Raw genomic sequence first — 15,480 nt, 5'->3', positions numbered from 1 at the left:
CGACGGTGGGTGCACGCACGTGCTGGGAACGGCCGGCGGGGCCCGCGCGGACACGTCGGGGAGAAGAAATATAAAAAAGGGGTGCAACACGAGGACTTCCCAAGTGGTCACCCAACTTAGTACTACTCTCGCCCAAGCACGCTTAACTGCGGAGTTCTGATGGGATCCGGTGCATTAGTGCTGGTATGATCGCACCCGACATGCCATGCGCACAAATTGCATTTAACGCATGCGGGGTGGGCATGATCGAGGCGACGGTGGGTGCACGCACGTGCTGGGAACGGCCGGCGGGGCCCGCGCGGACACGTCGGGGAGAAGAAACGCGATGGGCGTGAGCGTGCGAGGTTGCCATTTGTAAAGAAAGGAAGAAAAGAACGGGGAGAAATTGAAGTAACGAGCAAAAGAAATATAAAAAAGGGGTGCAACACGAGGACTTCCCAAGTGGTCACCCAACTTAGTACTACTCTCGCCCAAGCACGCTTAACTGCGGAGTTCTGATGGGATCCGGTGCATTAGTGCTGGTATGATCGCACCCGACATGTCATGCGCACAAATTGCATTTAACGCATGCGGGGTGGGCATGATCGAGGCGACGGTGGGTGCACGCACGTGCTGGGAACGGCCGGCGGGGCCCGCGCGGACACGTCGGGGAGAAGAAATATAAAAAAGGGGTGCAACACGAGGACTTCCCAAGTGGTCACCCAACTTAGTACTACTCTCGCCCAAGCACGCTTAACTGCGGAGTTCTGATGGGATCCGGTGCATTAGTGCTGGTATGATCGCACCCGACATGCCATGCGCACAAATTGCATTTAACGCATGCGGGGTGGGCATGATCGAGGCGACGGTGGGTGCACGCACGTGCTGGGAACGGCCGGCGGGGCCCGCGCGGACACGTCGGGGAGAAGAAACGCGATGGGCGTGAGCGTGCGAGGTTGCCATTTGTAAAGAAAGGAAGAAAAGAACGGGGAGAAATTGAAGTAACGAGCAAAAGAAATATAAAAAAGGGGTGCAACACGAGGACTTCCCAAGTGGTCACCCAACTTAGTACTACTCTCGCCCAAGCACGCTTAACTGCGGAGTTCTGATGGGATCCGGTGCATTAGTGCTGGTATGATCGCACCCGACATGCCATGCGCACAAATTGCATTTAACGCATGCGGGGTGGGCATGATCGAGGCGACGGTGGGTGCACGCACGTGCTGGGAACGGCCGGCGGGGCCCGCGCGGACACGTCGGGGAGAAGAAATATAAAAAAGGGGTGCAACACGAGGACTTCCCAAGTGGTCACCCAACTTAGTACTACTCTCGCCCAAGCACGCTTAACTGCGGAGTTCTGATGGGATCCGGTGCATTAGTGCTGGTATGATCGCACCCGACATGCCATGCGCACAAATTGCATTTAACGCATGCGGGGTGGGCATGATCGAGGCGACGGTGGGTGCACGCACGTGCTGGGAACGGCCGGCGGGGCCCGCGCGGACACGTCGGGGAGAAGAAACGCGATGGGCGTGAGCGTGCGAGGTTGCCATTTGTAAAGAAAGGAAGAAAAGAACGGGGAGAAATTGAAGTAACGAGCAAAAGAAATATAAAAAAGGGGTGCAACACGAGGACTTCCCAAGTGGTCACCCAACTTAGTACTACTCTCGCCCAAGCACGCTTAACTGCGGAGTTCTGATGGGATCCGGTGCATTAGTGCTGGTATGATCGCACCCGACATGCCATGCGCACAAATTGCATTTAACGCATGCGGGGTGGGCATGATCGAGGCGACGGTGGGTGCACGCACGTGCTGGGAACGGCCGGCGGGGCCCGCGCGGACACGTCGGGGAGAAGAAATATAAAAAAGGGGTGCAACACGAGGACTTCCCAAGTGGTCACCCAACTTAGTACTACTCTCGCCCAAGCACGCTTAACTGCGGAGTTCTGATGGGATCCGGTGCATTAGTGCTGGTATGATCGCACCCGACATGCCATGCGCACAAATTGCATTTAACGCATGCGGGGTGGGCATGATCGAGGCGACGGTGGGTGCACGCACGTGCTGGGAACGGCCGGCGGGGCCCGCGCGGACACGTCGGGGAGAAGAAACGCGATGGGCGTGAGCGTGCGAGGTTGCCATTTGTAAAGAAAGGAAGAAAAGAACGGGGAGAAATTGAAGTAACGAGCAAAAGAAATATAAAAAAGGGGTGCAACACGAGGACTTCCCAAGTGGTCACCCAACTTAGTACTACTCTCGCCCAAGCACGCTTAACTGCGGAGTTCTGATGGGATCCGGTGCATTAGTGCTGGTATGATCGCACCCGACATGCCATGCGCACAAATTGCATTTAACGCATGCGGGGTGGGCATGATCGAGGCGACGGTGGGTGCACGCACGTGCTGGGAACGGCCGGCGGGGCCCGCGCGGACACGTCGGGGAGAAGAAATATAAAAAAGGGGTGCAACACGAGGACTTCCCAAGTGGTCACCCAACTTAGTACTACTCTCGCCCAAGCACGCTTAACTGCGGAGTTCTGATGGGATCCGGTGCATTAGTGCTGGTATGATCGCACCCGACATGCCATGCGCACAAATTGCATTTAACGCATGCGGGGTGGGCATGATCGAGGCGACGGTGGGTGCACGCACGTGCTGGGAACGGCCGGCGGGGCCCGCGCGGACACGTCGGGGAGAAGAAACGCGATGGGCGTGAGCGTGCGAGGTTGCCATTTGTAAAGAAAGGAAGAAAAGAACGGGGAGAAATTGAAGTAACGAGCAAAAGAAATATAAAAAAGGGGTGCAACACGAGGACTTCCCAAGTGGTCACCCAACTTAGTACTACTCTCGCCCAAGCACGCTTAACTGCGGAGTTCTGATGGGATCCGGTGCATTAGTGCTGGTATGATCGCACCCGACATGTCATGCGCACAAATTGCATTTAACGCATGCGGGGTGGGCATGATCGAGGCGACGGTGGGTGCACGCACGTGCTGGGAACGGCCGGCGGGGCCCGCGCGGACACGTCGGGGAGAAGAAATATAAAAAAGAGGTGCAACACGAGGACTTCCCAAGTGGTCACCCAACTTAGTACTACTCTCGCCCAAGCACGCTTAACTGCGGAGTTCTGATGGGATCCGGTGCATTAGTGCTGGTATGATCGCACCCGACATGCCATGCGCACAAATTGCATTTAACGCATGCGGGGTGGGCATGATCGAGGCGACGGTGGGTGCACGCACGTGCTGGGAACGGCCGGCGGGGCCCGCGCGGACACGTCGGGGAGAAGAAACGCGATGGGCGTGAGCGTGCGAGGTTGCCATTTGTAAAGAAAGGAAGAAAAGAACGGGGAGAAATTGAAGTAACGAGCAAAAGAAATATAAAAAAGGGGTGCAACACGAGGACTTCCCAAGTGGTCACCCAACTTAGTACTACTCTCGCCCAAGCACGCTTAACTGCGGAGTTCTGATGGGATCCGGTGCATTAGTGCTGGTATGATCGCACCCGACATGTCATGCGCACAAATTGCATTTAACGCATGCGGGGTGGGCATGATCGAGGCGACGGTGGGTGCACGCACGTGCTGGGAACGGCCGGCGGGGCCCGCGCGGACACGTCGGGGAGAAGAAATATAAAAAAGGGGTGCAACACGAGGACTTCCCAAGTGGTCACCCAACTTAGTACTACTCTCGCCCAAGCACGCTTAACTGCGGAGTTCTGATGGGATCCGGTGCATTAGTGCTGGTATGATCGCACCCGACATGCCATGCGCACAAATTGCATTTAACGCATGCGGGGTGGGCATGATCGAGGCGACGGTGGGTGCACGCACGTGCTGGGAACGGCCGGCGGGGCCCGCGCGGACACGTCGGGGAGAAGAAACGCGATGGGCGTGAGCGTGCGAGGTTGCCATTTGTAAAGAAAGGAAGAAAAGAACGGGGAGAAATTGAAGTAACGAGCAAAAGAAATATAAAAAAGGGGTGCAACACGAGGACTTCCCAAGTGGTCACCCAACTTAGTACTACTCTCGCCCAAGCACGCTTAACTGCGGAGTTCTGATGGGATCCGGTGCATTAGTGCTGGTATGATCGCACCCGACATGCCATGCGCACAAATTGCATTTAACGCATGCGGGGTGGGCATGATCGAGGCGACGGTGGGTGCACGCACGTGCTGGGAACGGCCGGCGGGGCCCGCGCGGACACGTCGGGGAGAAGAAACGCGATGGGCGTGAGCGTGCGAGGTTGCCATTTGTAAAGAAAGGAAGAAAAGAACGGGGAGAAATTGAAGTAACGAGCAAAAGAAATATAAAAAAGGGGTGCAACACGAGGACTTCCCAAGTGGTCACCCAACTTAGTACTACTCTCGCCCAAGCACGCTTAACTGCGGAGTTCTGATGGGATCCGGTGCATTAGTGCTGGTATGATCGCACCCGACATGTCATGCGCACAAATTGCATTTAACGCATGCGGGGTGGGCATGATCGAGGCGACGGTGGGTGCACGCACGTGCTGGGAACGGCCGGCGGGGCCCGCGCGGACACGTCGGGGAGAAGAAATATAAAAAAGGGGTGCAACACGAGGACTTCCCAAGTGGTCACCCAACTTAGTACTACTCTCGCCCAAGCACGCTTAACTGCGGAGTTCTGATGGGATCCGGTGCATTAGTGCTGGTATGATCGCACCCGACATGCCATGCGCACAAATTGCATTTAACGCATGCGGGGTGGGCATGATCGAGGCGACGGTGGGTGCACGCACGTGCTGGGAACGGCCGGCGGGGCCCGCGCGGACACGTCGGGGAGAAGAAACGCGATGGGCGTGAGCGTGCGAGGTTGCCATTTGTAAAGAAAGGAAGAAAAGAACGGGGAGAAATTGAAGTAACGAGCAAAAGAAATATAAAAAAGGGGTGCAACACGAGGACTTCCCAAGTGGTCACCCAACTTAGTACTACTCTCGCCCAAGCACGCTTAACTGCGGAGTTCTGATGGGATCCGGTGCATTAGTGCTGGTATGATCGCACCCGACATGCCATGCGCACAAATTGCATTTAACGCATGCGGGGTGGGCATGATCGAGGCGACGGTGGGTGCACGCACGTGCTGGGAACGGCCGGCGGGGCCCGCGCGGACACGTCGGGGAGAAGAAACGCGATGGGCGTGAGCGTGCGAGGTTGCCATTTGTAAAGAAAGGAAGAAAAGAACGGGGAGAAATTGAAGTAACGAGCAAAAGAAATATAAAAAAGGGGTGCAACACGAGGACTTCCCAAGTGGTCACCCAACTTAGTACTACTCTCGCCCAAGCACGCTTAACTGCGGAGTTCTGATGGGATCCGGTGCATTAGTGCTGGTATGATCGCACCCGACATGTCATGCGCACAAATTGCATTTAACGCATGCGGGGTGGGCATGATCGAGGCGACGGTGGGTGCACGCACGTGCTGGGAACGGCCGGCGGGGCCCGCGCGGACACGTCGGGGAGAAGAAACGCGATGGGCGTGAGCGTGCGAGGTTGCCATTTGTAAAGAAAGGAAGAAAAGAACGGGGAGAAATTGAAGTAACGAGCAAAAGAAATATAAAAAAGGGGTGCAACACGAGGACTTCCCAAGTGGTCACCCAACTTAGTACTACTCTCGCCCAAGCACGCTTAACTGCGGAGTTCTGATGGGATCCGGTGCATTAGTGCTGGTATGATCGCACCCGACATGCCATGCGCACAAATTGCATTTAACGCATGCGGGGTGGGCATGATCGAGGCGACGGTGGGTGCACGCACGTGCTGGGAACGGCCGGCGGGGCCCGCGCGGACACGTCGGGGAGAAGAAACGCGATGGGCGTGAGCGTGCGAGGTTGCCATTTGTAAAGAAAGGAAGAAAAGAACGGGGAGAAATTGAAGTAACGAGCAAAAGAAATATAAAAAAGGGGTGCAACACGAGGACTTCCCAAGTGGTCACCCAACTTAGTACTACTCTCGCCCAAGCACGCTTAACTGCGGAGTTCTGATGGGATCCGGTGCATTAGTGCTGGTATGATCGCACCCGACATGCCATGCGCACAAATTGCATTTAACGCATGCGGGGTGGGCATGATCGAGGCGACGGTGGGTGCACGCACGTGCTGGGAACGGCCGGCGGGGCCCGCGCGGACACGTCGGGGAGAAGAAATATAAAAAAGGGGTGCAACACGAGGACTTCCCAAGTGGTCACCCAACTTAGTACTACTCTCGCCCAAGCACGCTTAACTGCGGAGTTCTGATGGGATCCGGTGCATTAGTGCTGGTATGATCGCACCCGACATGCCATGCGCACAAATTGCATTTAACGCATGCGGGGTGGGCATGATCGAGGCGACGGTGGGTGCACGCACGTGCTGGGAACGGCCGGCGGGGCCCGCGCGGACACGTCGGGGAGAAGAAACGCGATGGGCGTGAGCGTGCGAGGTTGCCATTTGTAAAGAAAGGAAGAAAAGAACGGGGAGAAATTGAAGTAACGAGCAAAAGAAATATAAAAAAGGGGTGCAACACGAGGACTTCCCAAGTGGTCACCCAACTTAGTACTACTCTCGCCCAAGCACGCTTAACTGCGGAGTTCTGATGGGATCCGGTGCATTAGTGCTGGTATGATCGCACCCGACATGCCATGCGCACAAATTGCATTTAACGCATGCGGGGTGGGCATGATCGAGGCGACGGTGGGTGCACGCACGTGCTGGGAACGGCCGGCGGGGCCCGCGCGGACACGTCGGGGAGAAGAAATATAAAAAAGGGGTGCAACACGAGGACTTCCCAAGTGGTCACCCAACTTAGTACTACTCTCGCCCAAGCACGCTTAACTGCGGAGTTCTGATGGGATCCGGTGCATTAGTGCTGGTATGATCGCACCCGACATGCCATGCGCACAAATTGCATTTAACGCATGCGGGGTGGGCATGATCGAGGCGACGGTGGGTGCACGCACGTGCTGGGAACGGCCGGCGGGGCCCGCGCGGACACGTCGGGGAGAAGAAACGCGATGGGCGTGAGCGTGCGAGGTTGCCATTTGTAAAGAAAGGAAGAAAAGAACGGGGAGAAATTGAAGTAACGAGCAAAAGAAATATAAAAAGGGGTGCAACACGAGGACTTCCCAAGTGGTCACCCAACTTAGTACTACTCTCGCCCAAGCACGCTTAACTGCGGAGTTCTGATGGGATCCGGTGCATTAGTGCTGGTATGATCGCACCCGACATGTCATGCGCACAAATTGCATTTAACGCATGCGGGGTGGGCATGATCGAGGCGACGGTGGGTGCACGCACGTGCTGGGAACGGCCGGCGGGGCCCGCGCGGACACGTCGGGGAGAAGAAATATAAAAAAGGGGTGCAACACGAGGACTTCCCAAGTGGTCACCCAACTTAGTACTACTCTCGCCCAAGCACGCTTAACTGCGGAGTTCTGATGGGATCCGGTGCATTAGTGCTGGTATGATCGCACCCGACATGCCATGCGCACAAATTGCATTTAACGCATGCGGGGTGGGCATGATCGAGGCGACGGTGGGTGCACGCACGTGCTGGGAACGGCCGGCGGGGGCCCGCGCGGACAAGTCGGGGAGAAGAAACGCGATGGGCGTGAGCGTGCGAGGTTGCCATTTGTAAAGAAAGGAAGAAAAGAACGGGGAGAAATTGAAGTAACGAGCAAAAGAAATATAAAAAAGGGGTGCAACACGAGGACTTCCCAAGTGGTCACCCAACTTAGTACTACTCTCGCCCAAGCACGCTTAACTGCGGAGTTCTGATGGGATCCGGTGCATTAGTGCTGGTATGATCGCACCCGACATGCCATGCGCACAAATTGCATTTAACGCATGCGGGGTGGGCATGATCGAGGCGACGGTGGGTGCACGCACGTGCTGGGAACGGCCGGCGGGGCCCGCGCGGACACGTCGGGGAGAAGAAACGCGATGGGCGTGAGCGTGCGAGGTTGCCATTTGTAAAGAAAGGAAGAAAAGAACGGGGAGAAATTGAAGTAACGAGCAAAAGAAATATAAAAAAGGGGTGCAACACGAGGACTTCCCAAGTGGTCACCCAACTTAGTACTACTCTCGCCCAAGCACGCTTAACTGCGGAGTTCTGATGGGATCCGGTGCATTAGTGCTGGTATGATCGCACCCGACATGTCATGCGCACAAATTGCATTTAACGCATGCGGGGTGGGCATGATCGAGGCGACGGTGGGTGCACGCACGTGCTGGGAACGGCCGGCGGGGCCCGCGCGGACACGTCGGGGAGAAGAAATATAAAAAAGGGGTGCAACACGAGGACTTCCCAAGTGGTCACCCAACTTAGTACTACTCTCGCCCAAGCACGCTTAACTGCGGAGTTCTGATGGGATCCGGTGCATTAGTGCTGGTATGATCGCACCCGACATGCCATGCGCACAAATTGCATTTAACGCATGCGGGGTGGGCATGATCGAGGCGACGGTGGGTGCACGCACGTGCTGGGAACGGCCGGCGGGGCCCGCGCGGACACGTCGGGGAGAAGAAACGCGATGGGCGTGAGCGTGCGAGGTTGCCATTTGTAAAGAAAGGAAGAAAAGAACGGGGAGAAATTGAAGTAACGAGCAAAAGAAATATAAAAAAGGGGTGCAACACGAGGACTTCCCAAGTGGTCACCCAACTTAGTACTACTCTCGCCCAAGCACGCTTAACTGCGGAGTTCTGATGGGATCCGGTGCATTAGTGCTGGTATGATCGCACCCGACATGCCATGCGCACAAATTGCATTTAACGCATGCGGGGTGGGCATGATCGAGGCGACGGTGGGTGCACGCACGTGCTGGGAACGGCCGGCGGGGCCCGCGCGGACACGTCGGGGAGAAGAAACGCGATGGGCTTGAGCGTGCGAGGTTGCCATTTGTAAAGAAAGGAAGAAAAGAACGGGGAGAAATTGAAGTAACGAGCAAAAGAAATATAAAAAAGGGGTGCAACACGAGGACTTCCCAAGTGGTCACCCAACTTAGTACTACTCTCGCCCAAGCACGCTTAACTGCGGAGTTCTGATGGGATCCGGTGCATTAGTGCTGGTATGATCGCACCCGACATGTCATGCGCACAAATTGCATTTAACGCATGCGGGGTGGGCATGATCGAGGCGACGGTGGGTGCACGCACGTGCTGGGAACGGCCGGCGGGGCCCGCGCGGACACGTCGGGGAGAAGAAATATAAAAAAGGGGTGCAACACGAGGACTTCCCAAGTGGTCACCCAACTTAGTACTACTCTCGCCCAAGCACGCTTAACTGCGGAGTTCTGATGGGATCCGGTGCATTAGTGCTGGTATGATCGCACCCGACATGCCATGCGCACAAATTGCATTTAACGCATGCGGGGTGGGCATGATCGAGGCGACGGTGGGTGCACGCACGTGCTGGGAACGGCCGGCGGGGCCCGCGCGGACACGTCGGGGAGAAGAAACGCGATGGGCGTGAGCGTGCGAGGTTGCCATTTGTAAAGAAAGGAAGAAAAGAACGGGGAGAAATTGAAGTAACGAGCAAAAGAAATATAAAAAAGGGGTGCAACACGAGGACTTCCCAAGTGGTCACCCAACTTAGTACTACTCTCGCCCAAGCACGCTTAACTGCGGAGTTCTGATGGGATCCGGTGCATTAGTGCTGGTATGATCGCACCCGACATGCCATGCGCACAAATTGCATTTAACGCATGCGGGGTGGGCATGATCGAGGCGACGGTGGGTGCACGCACGTGCTGGGAACGGCCGGCGGGGCCCGCGCGGACACGTCGGGGAGAAGAAATATAAAAAAGGGGTGCAACACGAGGACTTCCCAAGTGGTCACCCAACTTAGTACTACTCTCGCCCAAGCACGCTTAACTGCGGAGTTCTGATGGGATCCGGTGCATTAGTGCTGGTATGATCGCACCCGACATGCCATGCGCACAAATTGCATTTAACGCATGCGGGGTGGGCATGATCGAGGCGACGGTGGGTGCACGCACGTGCTGGGAACGGCCGGCGGGGCCCGCGCGGACACGTCGGGGAGAAGAAACGCGATGGGCGTGAGCGTGCGAGGTTGCCATTTGTAAAGAAAGGAAGAAAAGAACGGGGAGAAATTGAAGTAACGAGCAAAAGAAATATAAAAAAGGGGTGCAACACGAGGACTTCCCAAGTGGTCACCCAACTTAGTACTACTCTCGCCCAAGCACGCTTAACTGCGGAGTTCTGATGGGATCTGGTGCATTAGTGCTGGTATGATCGCACCCGACATGTCATGCGCACAAATTGCATTTAACGCATGCGGGGTGGGCATGATCGAGGCGACGGTGGGTGCACGCACGTGCTGGGAACGGCCGGCGGGGCCCGCGCGGACACGTCGGGGAGAAGAAATATAAAAAAGGGGTGCAACACGAGGACTTCCCAAGTGGTCACCCAACTTAGTACTACTCTCGCCCAAGCACGCTTAACTGCGGAGTTCTGATGGGATCCGGTGCATTAGTGCTGGTATGATCGCACCCGACATGCCATGCGCACAAATTGCATTTAACGCATGCGGGGTGGGCATGATCGAGGCGACGGTGGGTGCACGCACGTGCTGGGAACGGCCGGCGGGGCCCGCGCGGACACGTCGGGGAGAAGAAACGCGATGGGCGTGAGCGTGCGAGGTTGCCATTTGTAAAGAAAGGAAGAAAAGAACGGGGAGAAATTGAAGTAACGAGCAAAAGAAATATAAAAAAGGGGTGCAACACGAGGACTTCCCAAGTGGTCACCCAACTTAGTACTACTCTCGCCCAAGCACGCTTAACTGCGGAGTTCTGATGGGATCCGGTGCATTAGTGCTGGTATGATCGCACCCGACATGCCATGCGCACAAATTGCATTTAACGCATGCGGGGTGGGCATGATCGAGGCGACGGTGGGTGCACGCACGTGCTGGGAACGGCCGGCGGGGCCCGCGCGGACACGTCGGGGAGAAGAAACGCGATGGGCGTGAGCGTGCGAGGTTGCCATTTGTAAAGAAAGGAAGAAAAGAACGGGGAGAAATTGAAGTAACGAGCAAAAGAAATATAAAAAAGGGGTGCAACACGAGGACTTCCCAAGTGGTCACCCAACTTAGTACTACTCTCGCCCAAGCACGCTTAACTGCGGAGTTCTGATGGGATCCGGTGCATTAGTGCTGGTATGATCGCACCCGACATGTCATGCGCACAAATTGCATTTAACGCATGCGGGGTGGGCATGATCGAGGCGACGGTGGGTGCACGCACGTGCTGGGAACGGCCGGCGGGGCCCGCGCGGACACGTCGGGGAGAAGAAACGCGATGGGCGTGAGCGTGCGAGGTTGCCATTTGTAAAGAAAGGAAGAAAAGAACGGGGAGAAATTGAAGTAACGAGCAAAAGAAATATAAAAAAGGGGTGCAACACGAGGACTTCCCAAGTGGTCACCCAACTTAGTACTACTCTCGCCCAAGCACGCTTAACTGCGGAGTTCTGATGGGATCCGGTGCATTAGTGCTGGTATGATCGCACCAGACATGCCATGCGCACAAATTGCATTTAACGCATGCGGGGTGGGCATGATCGAGGCGACGGTGGGTGCACGCACGTGCTGGGAACGGCCGGCGGGGCCCGCGCGGACACGTCGGGGAGAAGAAACGCGATGGGCGTGAGCGTGCGAGGTTGCCATTTGTAAAGAAAGGAAGAAAAGAACGGGGAGAAATTGAAGTAACGAGCAAAAGAAATATAAAAAAGGGGTGCAACACGAGGACTTCCCAAGTGGTCACCCAACTTAGTACTACTCTCGCCCAAGCACGCTTAACTGCGGAGTTCTGATGGGATCCGGTGCATTAGTGCTGGTATGATCGCACCCGACATGCCATGCGCACAAATTGCATTTAACGCATGCGGGGTGGGCATGATCGAGGCGACGGTGGGTGCACGCACGTGCTGGGAACGGCCGGCGGGGCCCGCGCGGACACGTCGGGGAGAAGAAACGCGATGGGCGTGAGCGTGCGAGGTTGCCATTTGTAAAGAAAGGAAGAAAAGAACGGGGAGAAATTGAAGTAACGAGCAAAAGAAATATAAAAAAGGGGTGCAACACGAGGACTTCCCAAGTGGTCACCCAACTTAGTACTACTCTCGCCCAAGCACGCTTAACTGCGGAGTTCTGATGGGATCCGGTGCATTAGTGCTGGTATGATCGCACCCGACATGTCATGCGCACAAATTGCATTTAACGCATGCGGGGTGGGCATGATCGAGGCGACGGTGGGTGCACGCACGTGCTGGGAACGGCCGGCGGGGCCCGCGCGGACACGTCGGGGAGAAGAAATATAAAAAAGGGGTGCAACACGAGGACTTCCCAAGTGGTCACCCAACTTAGTACTACTCTCGCCCAAGCACGCTTAACTGCGGAGTTCTGATGGGATCCGGTGCATTAGTGCTGGTATGATCGCACCCGACATGCCATGCGCACAAATTGCATTTAACGCATGCGGGGTGGGCATGATCGAGGCGACGGTGGGTGCACGCACGTGCTGGGAACGGCCGGCGGGGCCCGCGCGGACACGTCGGGGAGAAGAAACGCGATGGGCGTGAGCGTGCGAGGTTGCCATTTGTAAAGAAAGGAAGAAAAGAACGGGGAGAAATTGAAGTAACGAGCAAAAGAAATATAAAAAAGGGGTGCAACACGAGGACTTCCCAAGTGGTCACCCAACTTAGTACTACTCTCGCCCAAGCACGCTTAACTGCGGAGTTCTGATGGGATCCGGTGCATTAGTGCTGGTATGATCGCACCCGACATGCCATGCGCACAAATTGCATTTAACGCATGCGGGGTGGGCATGATCGAGGCGACGGTGGGTGCACGCACGTGCTGGGAACGGCCGGCGGGGCCCGCGCGGACACGTCGGGGAGAAGAAATATAAAAAAGGGGTGCAACACGAGGACTTCCCAAGTGGTCACCCAACTTAGTACTACTCTCGCCCAAGCACGCTTAACTGCGGAGTTCTGATGGGATCCGGTGCATTAGTGCTGGTATGATCGCACCCGACATGCCATGCGCACAAATTGCATTTAACGCATGCGGGGTGGGCATGATCGAGGCGACGGTGGGTGCACGCACGTGCTGGGAACGGCCGGCGGGGCCCGCGCGGACACGTCGGGGAGAAGAAACGCGATGGGCGTGAGCGTGCGAGGTTGCCATTTGTAAAGAAAGGAAGAAAAGAACGGGGAGAAATTGAAGTAACGAGCAAAAGAAATATAAAAAAGGGGTGCAACACGAGGACTTCCCAAGTGGTCACCCAACTTAGTACTACTCTCGCCCAAGCACGCTTAACTGCGGAGTTCTGATGGGATCCGGTGCATTAGTGCTGGTATGATCGCACCCGACATGTCATGCGCACAAATTGCATTTAACGCATGCGGGGTGGGCATGATCGAGGCGACGGTGGGTGCACGCACGTGCTGGGAACGGCCGGCGGGGCCCGCGCGGACACGTCGGGGAGAAGAAATATAAAAAAGGGGTGCAACACGAGGACTTCCCAAGTGGTCACCCAACTTAGTACTACTCTCGCCCAAGCACGCTTAACTGCGGAGTTCTGATGGGATCCGGTGCATTAGTGCTGGTATGATCGCACCCGACATGCCATGCGCACAAATTGCATTTAACGCATGCGGGGTGGGCATGATCGAGGCGACGGTGGGTGCACGCACGTGCTGGGAACGGCCGGCGGGGCCCGCGCGGACACGTCGGGGAGAAGAAACGCGATGGGCGTGAGCGTGCGAGGTTGCCATTTGTAAAGAAAGGAAGAAAAGAACGGGGAGAAATTGAAGTAACGAGCAAAAGAAATATAAAAAAGGGGTGCAACACGAGGACTTCCCAAGTGGTCACCCAACTTAGTACTACTCTCGCCCAAGCACGCTTAACTGCGGAGTTCTGATGGGATCCGGTGCATTAGTGCTGGTATGATCGCACCCGACATGCCATGCGCACAAATTGCATTTAACGCATGCGGGGTGGGCATGATCGAGGCGACGGTGGGTGCACGCACGTGCTGGGAACGGCCGGCGGGGCCCGCGCGGACACGTCGGGGAGAAGAAACGCGATGGGCGTGAGCGTGCGAGGTTGCCATTTGTAAAGAAAGGAAGAAAAGAACGGGGAGAAATTGAAGTAACGAGCAAAAGAAATATAAAAAAGGGGTGCAACACGAGGACTTCCCAAGTGGTCACCCAACTTAGTACTACTCTCGCCCAAGCACGCTTAACTGCGGAGTTCTGATGGGATCCGGTGCATTAGTGCTGGTATGATCGCACCCGACATGTCATGCGCACAAATTGCATTTAACGCATGCGGGGTGGGCATGATCGAGGCGACGGTGGGTGCACGCACGTGCTGGGAACGGCCGGCGGGGCCCGCGCGGACACGTCGGGGAGAAGAAATATAAAAAAGGGGTGCAACACGAGGACTTCCCAAGTGGTCACCCAACTTAGTACTACTCTCGCCCAAGCACGCTTAACTGCGGAGTTCTGATGGGATCCGGTGCATTAGTGCTGGTATGATCGCACCCGACATGCCATGCGCACAAATTGCATTTAACGCATGCGGGGTGGGCATGATCGAGGCGACGGTGGGTGCACGCACGTGCTGGGAACGGCCGGCGGGGCCCGCGCGGACACGTCGGGGAGAAGAAACGCGATGGGCGTGAGCGTGCGAGGTTGCCATTTGTAAAGAAAGGAAGAAAAGAACGGGGAGAAATTGAAGTAACGAGCAAAAGAAATATAAAAAAGGGGTGCAACACGAGGACTTCCCAAGTGGTCACCCAACTTAGTACTACTCTCGCCCAAGCACGCTTAACTGCGGAGTTCTGATGGGATCCGGTGCATTAGTGCTGGTATGATCGCACCCGACATGCCATGCGCACAAATTGCATTTAACGCATGCGGGGTGGGCATGATCGAGGCGACGGTGGGTGCACGCACGTGCTGGGAACGGCCGGCGGGGCCCGCGCGGACACGTCGGGGAGAAGAAATATAAAAAAGGGGTGCAACACGAGGACTTCCCAAGTGGTCACCCAACTTAGTACTACTCTCGCCCAAGCACGCTTAACTGCGGAGTTCTGATGGGATCCGGTGCATTAGTGCTGGTATGATCGCACCCGACATGCCATGCGCACAAATTGCATTTAACGCATGCGGGGTGGGCATGATCGAGGCGACGGTGGGTGCACGCACGTGCTGGGAACGGCCGGCGGGGCCCGCGCGGACACGTCGGGGAGAAGAAACGCGATGGGCGTGAGCGTGCGAGGTTGCCATTTGTAAAGAAAGGAAGAAAAGAACGGGGAGAAATTGAAGTAACGAGCAAAAGAAATATAAAAAAGGGGTGCAACACGAGGACTTCCCAAGTGGTCACCCAACTTAGTACTACTCTCGCCCAAGCACGCTTAACTGCGGAGTTCTGATGGGATCCGGTGCATTAGTGCTGGTATGATCGCACCCGACATGTCATGCGCACA

At 56.2% G+C, this 15,480-nt stretch overlaps 51 non-coding genes across 51 annotated transcripts; all 51 read right to left on the bottom strand.

Annotated features, from left to right (window-relative positions):
• Nucleotides 1-78: 78 nt before the first annotated feature.
• LOC147783571 (5S ribosomal RNA) lies at nt 79-197 on the bottom strand. Its single transcript, XR_015417482.1, has one exon. It is a non-coding gene; the product is annotated as a 5S ribosomal RNA (ribosomal RNA).
• A 219-nt stretch (nt 198-416) lies between these two features.
• LOC147783570 (5S ribosomal RNA) lies at nt 417-535 on the bottom strand. Its single transcript, XR_015417481.1, has one exon. It is a non-coding gene; the product is annotated as a 5S ribosomal RNA (ribosomal RNA).
• A 133-nt stretch (nt 536-668) lies between these two features.
• On the bottom strand, nt 669-787 carry LOC147783569 (5S ribosomal RNA). The gene has a single exon (XR_015417480.1). It is a non-coding gene; the product is annotated as a 5S ribosomal RNA (ribosomal RNA).
• A 219-nt stretch (nt 788-1,006) lies between these two features.
• Nucleotides 1,007-1,125, bottom strand: LOC147783568 (5S ribosomal RNA). The gene has a single exon (XR_015417479.1). It is a non-coding gene; the product is annotated as a 5S ribosomal RNA (ribosomal RNA).
• A 133-nt stretch (nt 1,126-1,258) lies between these two features.
• Nucleotides 1,259-1,377, bottom strand: LOC147783567 (5S ribosomal RNA). The gene has a single exon (XR_015417478.1). It is a non-coding gene; the product is annotated as a 5S ribosomal RNA (ribosomal RNA).
• Nucleotides 1,378-1,596: 219 nt separating this feature from the next.
• LOC147783566 (5S ribosomal RNA) lies at nt 1,597-1,715 on the bottom strand. Its single transcript, XR_015417477.1, has one exon. It is a non-coding gene; the product is annotated as a 5S ribosomal RNA (ribosomal RNA).
• A 133-nt stretch (nt 1,716-1,848) lies between these two features.
• On the bottom strand, nt 1,849-1,967 carry LOC147783565 (5S ribosomal RNA). The gene has a single exon (XR_015417476.1). It is a non-coding gene; the product is annotated as a 5S ribosomal RNA (ribosomal RNA).
• A 219-nt stretch (nt 1,968-2,186) lies between these two features.
• LOC147783564 (5S ribosomal RNA) lies at nt 2,187-2,305 on the bottom strand. Its single transcript, XR_015417475.1, has one exon. It is a non-coding gene; the product is annotated as a 5S ribosomal RNA (ribosomal RNA).
• A 133-nt stretch (nt 2,306-2,438) lies between these two features.
• Nucleotides 2,439-2,557, bottom strand: LOC147783563 (5S ribosomal RNA). Its single transcript, XR_015417473.1, has one exon. It is a non-coding gene; the product is annotated as a 5S ribosomal RNA (ribosomal RNA).
• A 219-nt stretch (nt 2,558-2,776) lies between these two features.
• LOC147783562 (5S ribosomal RNA) lies at nt 2,777-2,895 on the bottom strand. Its single transcript, XR_015417472.1, has one exon. It is a non-coding gene; the product is annotated as a 5S ribosomal RNA (ribosomal RNA).
• Nucleotides 2,896-3,028: 133 nt separating this feature from the next.
• Nucleotides 3,029-3,147, bottom strand: LOC147783561 (5S ribosomal RNA). The gene has a single exon (XR_015417561.1). It is a non-coding gene; the product is annotated as a 5S ribosomal RNA (ribosomal RNA).
• Nucleotides 3,148-3,366: 219 nt separating this feature from the next.
• LOC147783560 (5S ribosomal RNA) lies at nt 3,367-3,485 on the bottom strand. The gene has a single exon (XR_015417471.1). It is a non-coding gene; the product is annotated as a 5S ribosomal RNA (ribosomal RNA).
• Nucleotides 3,486-3,618: 133 nt separating this feature from the next.
• LOC147783559 (5S ribosomal RNA) lies at nt 3,619-3,737 on the bottom strand. The gene has a single exon (XR_015417470.1). It is a non-coding gene; the product is annotated as a 5S ribosomal RNA (ribosomal RNA).
• A 219-nt stretch (nt 3,738-3,956) lies between these two features.
• Nucleotides 3,957-4,075, bottom strand: LOC147783558 (5S ribosomal RNA). The gene has a single exon (XR_015417469.1). It is a non-coding gene; the product is annotated as a 5S ribosomal RNA (ribosomal RNA).
• Nucleotides 4,076-4,294: 219 nt separating this feature from the next.
• Nucleotides 4,295-4,413, bottom strand: LOC147783557 (5S ribosomal RNA). The gene has a single exon (XR_015417468.1). It is a non-coding gene; the product is annotated as a 5S ribosomal RNA (ribosomal RNA).
• A 133-nt stretch (nt 4,414-4,546) lies between these two features.
• Nucleotides 4,547-4,665, bottom strand: LOC147783556 (5S ribosomal RNA). Its single transcript, XR_015417467.1, has one exon. It is a non-coding gene; the product is annotated as a 5S ribosomal RNA (ribosomal RNA).
• A 219-nt stretch (nt 4,666-4,884) lies between these two features.
• On the bottom strand, nt 4,885-5,003 carry LOC147783555 (5S ribosomal RNA). Its single transcript, XR_015417466.1, has one exon. It is a non-coding gene; the product is annotated as a 5S ribosomal RNA (ribosomal RNA).
• Nucleotides 5,004-5,222: 219 nt separating this feature from the next.
• LOC147783554 (5S ribosomal RNA) lies at nt 5,223-5,341 on the bottom strand. The gene has a single exon (XR_015417465.1). It is a non-coding gene; the product is annotated as a 5S ribosomal RNA (ribosomal RNA).
• A 219-nt stretch (nt 5,342-5,560) lies between these two features.
• On the bottom strand, nt 5,561-5,679 carry LOC147783553 (5S ribosomal RNA). Its single transcript, XR_015417464.1, has one exon. It is a non-coding gene; the product is annotated as a 5S ribosomal RNA (ribosomal RNA).
• Nucleotides 5,680-5,898: 219 nt separating this feature from the next.
• Nucleotides 5,899-6,017, bottom strand: LOC147783552 (5S ribosomal RNA). Its single transcript, XR_015417462.1, has one exon. It is a non-coding gene; the product is annotated as a 5S ribosomal RNA (ribosomal RNA).
• Nucleotides 6,018-6,150: 133 nt separating this feature from the next.
• Nucleotides 6,151-6,269, bottom strand: LOC147783551 (5S ribosomal RNA). Its single transcript, XR_015417461.1, has one exon. It is a non-coding gene; the product is annotated as a 5S ribosomal RNA (ribosomal RNA).
• A 219-nt stretch (nt 6,270-6,488) lies between these two features.
• On the bottom strand, nt 6,489-6,607 carry LOC147783550 (5S ribosomal RNA). Its single transcript, XR_015417460.1, has one exon. It is a non-coding gene; the product is annotated as a 5S ribosomal RNA (ribosomal RNA).
• A 133-nt stretch (nt 6,608-6,740) lies between these two features.
• Nucleotides 6,741-6,859, bottom strand: LOC147783549 (5S ribosomal RNA). The gene has a single exon (XR_015417459.1). It is a non-coding gene; the product is annotated as a 5S ribosomal RNA (ribosomal RNA).
• A 218-nt stretch (nt 6,860-7,077) lies between these two features.
• LOC147783548 (5S ribosomal RNA) lies at nt 7,078-7,196 on the bottom strand. Its single transcript, XR_015417458.1, has one exon. It is a non-coding gene; the product is annotated as a 5S ribosomal RNA (ribosomal RNA).
• Nucleotides 7,197-7,329: 133 nt separating this feature from the next.
• Nucleotides 7,330-7,448, bottom strand: LOC147783547 (5S ribosomal RNA). The gene has a single exon (XR_015417457.1). It is a non-coding gene; the product is annotated as a 5S ribosomal RNA (ribosomal RNA).
• A 220-nt stretch (nt 7,449-7,668) lies between these two features.
• On the bottom strand, nt 7,669-7,787 carry LOC147783546 (5S ribosomal RNA). Its single transcript, XR_015417456.1, has one exon. It is a non-coding gene; the product is annotated as a 5S ribosomal RNA (ribosomal RNA).
• Nucleotides 7,788-8,006: 219 nt separating this feature from the next.
• On the bottom strand, nt 8,007-8,125 carry LOC147783545 (5S ribosomal RNA). Its single transcript, XR_015417455.1, has one exon. It is a non-coding gene; the product is annotated as a 5S ribosomal RNA (ribosomal RNA).
• A 133-nt stretch (nt 8,126-8,258) lies between these two features.
• Nucleotides 8,259-8,377, bottom strand: LOC147783544 (5S ribosomal RNA). Its single transcript, XR_015417454.1, has one exon. It is a non-coding gene; the product is annotated as a 5S ribosomal RNA (ribosomal RNA).
• Nucleotides 8,378-8,596: 219 nt separating this feature from the next.
• Nucleotides 8,597-8,715, bottom strand: LOC147783543 (5S ribosomal RNA). The gene has a single exon (XR_015417453.1). It is a non-coding gene; the product is annotated as a 5S ribosomal RNA (ribosomal RNA).
• A 219-nt stretch (nt 8,716-8,934) lies between these two features.
• On the bottom strand, nt 8,935-9,053 carry LOC147783542 (5S ribosomal RNA). Its single transcript, XR_015417451.1, has one exon. It is a non-coding gene; the product is annotated as a 5S ribosomal RNA (ribosomal RNA).
• A 133-nt stretch (nt 9,054-9,186) lies between these two features.
• LOC147783541 (5S ribosomal RNA) lies at nt 9,187-9,305 on the bottom strand. The gene has a single exon (XR_015417450.1). It is a non-coding gene; the product is annotated as a 5S ribosomal RNA (ribosomal RNA).
• Nucleotides 9,306-9,524: 219 nt separating this feature from the next.
• Nucleotides 9,525-9,643, bottom strand: LOC147783540 (5S ribosomal RNA). Its single transcript, XR_015417449.1, has one exon. It is a non-coding gene; the product is annotated as a 5S ribosomal RNA (ribosomal RNA).
• Nucleotides 9,644-9,776: 133 nt separating this feature from the next.
• LOC147783539 (5S ribosomal RNA) lies at nt 9,777-9,895 on the bottom strand. Its single transcript, XR_015417448.1, has one exon. It is a non-coding gene; the product is annotated as a 5S ribosomal RNA (ribosomal RNA).
• A 219-nt stretch (nt 9,896-10,114) lies between these two features.
• On the bottom strand, nt 10,115-10,233 carry LOC147783538 (5S ribosomal RNA). Its single transcript, XR_015417567.1, has one exon. It is a non-coding gene; the product is annotated as a 5S ribosomal RNA (ribosomal RNA).
• Nucleotides 10,234-10,366: 133 nt separating this feature from the next.
• On the bottom strand, nt 10,367-10,485 carry LOC147783537 (5S ribosomal RNA). The gene has a single exon (XR_015417447.1). It is a non-coding gene; the product is annotated as a 5S ribosomal RNA (ribosomal RNA).
• A 219-nt stretch (nt 10,486-10,704) lies between these two features.
• Nucleotides 10,705-10,823, bottom strand: LOC147783536 (5S ribosomal RNA). The gene has a single exon (XR_015417446.1). It is a non-coding gene; the product is annotated as a 5S ribosomal RNA (ribosomal RNA).
• Nucleotides 10,824-11,042: 219 nt separating this feature from the next.
• LOC147783535 (5S ribosomal RNA) lies at nt 11,043-11,161 on the bottom strand. The gene has a single exon (XR_015417445.1). It is a non-coding gene; the product is annotated as a 5S ribosomal RNA (ribosomal RNA).
• Nucleotides 11,162-11,380: 219 nt separating this feature from the next.
• LOC147783534 (5S ribosomal RNA) lies at nt 11,381-11,499 on the bottom strand. Its single transcript, XR_015417566.1, has one exon. It is a non-coding gene; the product is annotated as a 5S ribosomal RNA (ribosomal RNA).
• Nucleotides 11,500-11,718: 219 nt separating this feature from the next.
• On the bottom strand, nt 11,719-11,837 carry LOC147783533 (5S ribosomal RNA). Its single transcript, XR_015417444.1, has one exon. It is a non-coding gene; the product is annotated as a 5S ribosomal RNA (ribosomal RNA).
• A 219-nt stretch (nt 11,838-12,056) lies between these two features.
• Nucleotides 12,057-12,175, bottom strand: LOC147783532 (5S ribosomal RNA). The gene has a single exon (XR_015417443.1). It is a non-coding gene; the product is annotated as a 5S ribosomal RNA (ribosomal RNA).
• A 133-nt stretch (nt 12,176-12,308) lies between these two features.
• Nucleotides 12,309-12,427, bottom strand: LOC147783531 (5S ribosomal RNA). Its single transcript, XR_015417442.1, has one exon. It is a non-coding gene; the product is annotated as a 5S ribosomal RNA (ribosomal RNA).
• A 219-nt stretch (nt 12,428-12,646) lies between these two features.
• On the bottom strand, nt 12,647-12,765 carry LOC147783530 (5S ribosomal RNA). Its single transcript, XR_015417440.1, has one exon. It is a non-coding gene; the product is annotated as a 5S ribosomal RNA (ribosomal RNA).
• Nucleotides 12,766-12,898: 133 nt separating this feature from the next.
• LOC147783529 (5S ribosomal RNA) lies at nt 12,899-13,017 on the bottom strand. Its single transcript, XR_015417439.1, has one exon. It is a non-coding gene; the product is annotated as a 5S ribosomal RNA (ribosomal RNA).
• Nucleotides 13,018-13,236: 219 nt separating this feature from the next.
• Nucleotides 13,237-13,355, bottom strand: LOC147783528 (5S ribosomal RNA). Its single transcript, XR_015417438.1, has one exon. It is a non-coding gene; the product is annotated as a 5S ribosomal RNA (ribosomal RNA).
• Nucleotides 13,356-13,488: 133 nt separating this feature from the next.
• LOC147783527 (5S ribosomal RNA) lies at nt 13,489-13,607 on the bottom strand. The gene has a single exon (XR_015417437.1). It is a non-coding gene; the product is annotated as a 5S ribosomal RNA (ribosomal RNA).
• Nucleotides 13,608-13,826: 219 nt separating this feature from the next.
• Nucleotides 13,827-13,945, bottom strand: LOC147783526 (5S ribosomal RNA). Its single transcript, XR_015417436.1, has one exon. It is a non-coding gene; the product is annotated as a 5S ribosomal RNA (ribosomal RNA).
• Nucleotides 13,946-14,164: 219 nt separating this feature from the next.
• LOC147783525 (5S ribosomal RNA) lies at nt 14,165-14,283 on the bottom strand. The gene has a single exon (XR_015417435.1). It is a non-coding gene; the product is annotated as a 5S ribosomal RNA (ribosomal RNA).
• A 133-nt stretch (nt 14,284-14,416) lies between these two features.
• LOC147783524 (5S ribosomal RNA) lies at nt 14,417-14,535 on the bottom strand. Its single transcript, XR_015417434.1, has one exon. It is a non-coding gene; the product is annotated as a 5S ribosomal RNA (ribosomal RNA).
• Nucleotides 14,536-14,754: 219 nt separating this feature from the next.
• LOC147783523 (5S ribosomal RNA) lies at nt 14,755-14,873 on the bottom strand. Its single transcript, XR_015417433.1, has one exon. It is a non-coding gene; the product is annotated as a 5S ribosomal RNA (ribosomal RNA).
• A 133-nt stretch (nt 14,874-15,006) lies between these two features.
• Nucleotides 15,007-15,125, bottom strand: LOC147783522 (5S ribosomal RNA). Its single transcript, XR_015417432.1, has one exon. It is a non-coding gene; the product is annotated as a 5S ribosomal RNA (ribosomal RNA).
• Nucleotides 15,126-15,344: 219 nt separating this feature from the next.
• LOC147783521 (5S ribosomal RNA) lies at nt 15,345-15,463 on the bottom strand. Its single transcript, XR_015417431.1, has one exon. It is a non-coding gene; the product is annotated as a 5S ribosomal RNA (ribosomal RNA).
• Between the last annotated feature and the right edge of the window lie 17 nt (nt 15,464-15,480).

Source organism: Cucurbita pepo, unplaced genomic scaffold (genome assembly GCF_057944985.1).
Source record: "Cucurbita pepo subsp. pepo isolate OVF unplaced genomic scaffold, ASM5794498v1 scafford_58, whole genome shotgun sequence".
NCBI classification, from domain to species: Eukaryota; Viridiplantae; Streptophyta; class Magnoliopsida; order Cucurbitales; family Cucurbitaceae; genus Cucurbita; species Cucurbita pepo.
This window is presented reverse-complemented; position numbering and strand designations above follow the sequence as displayed.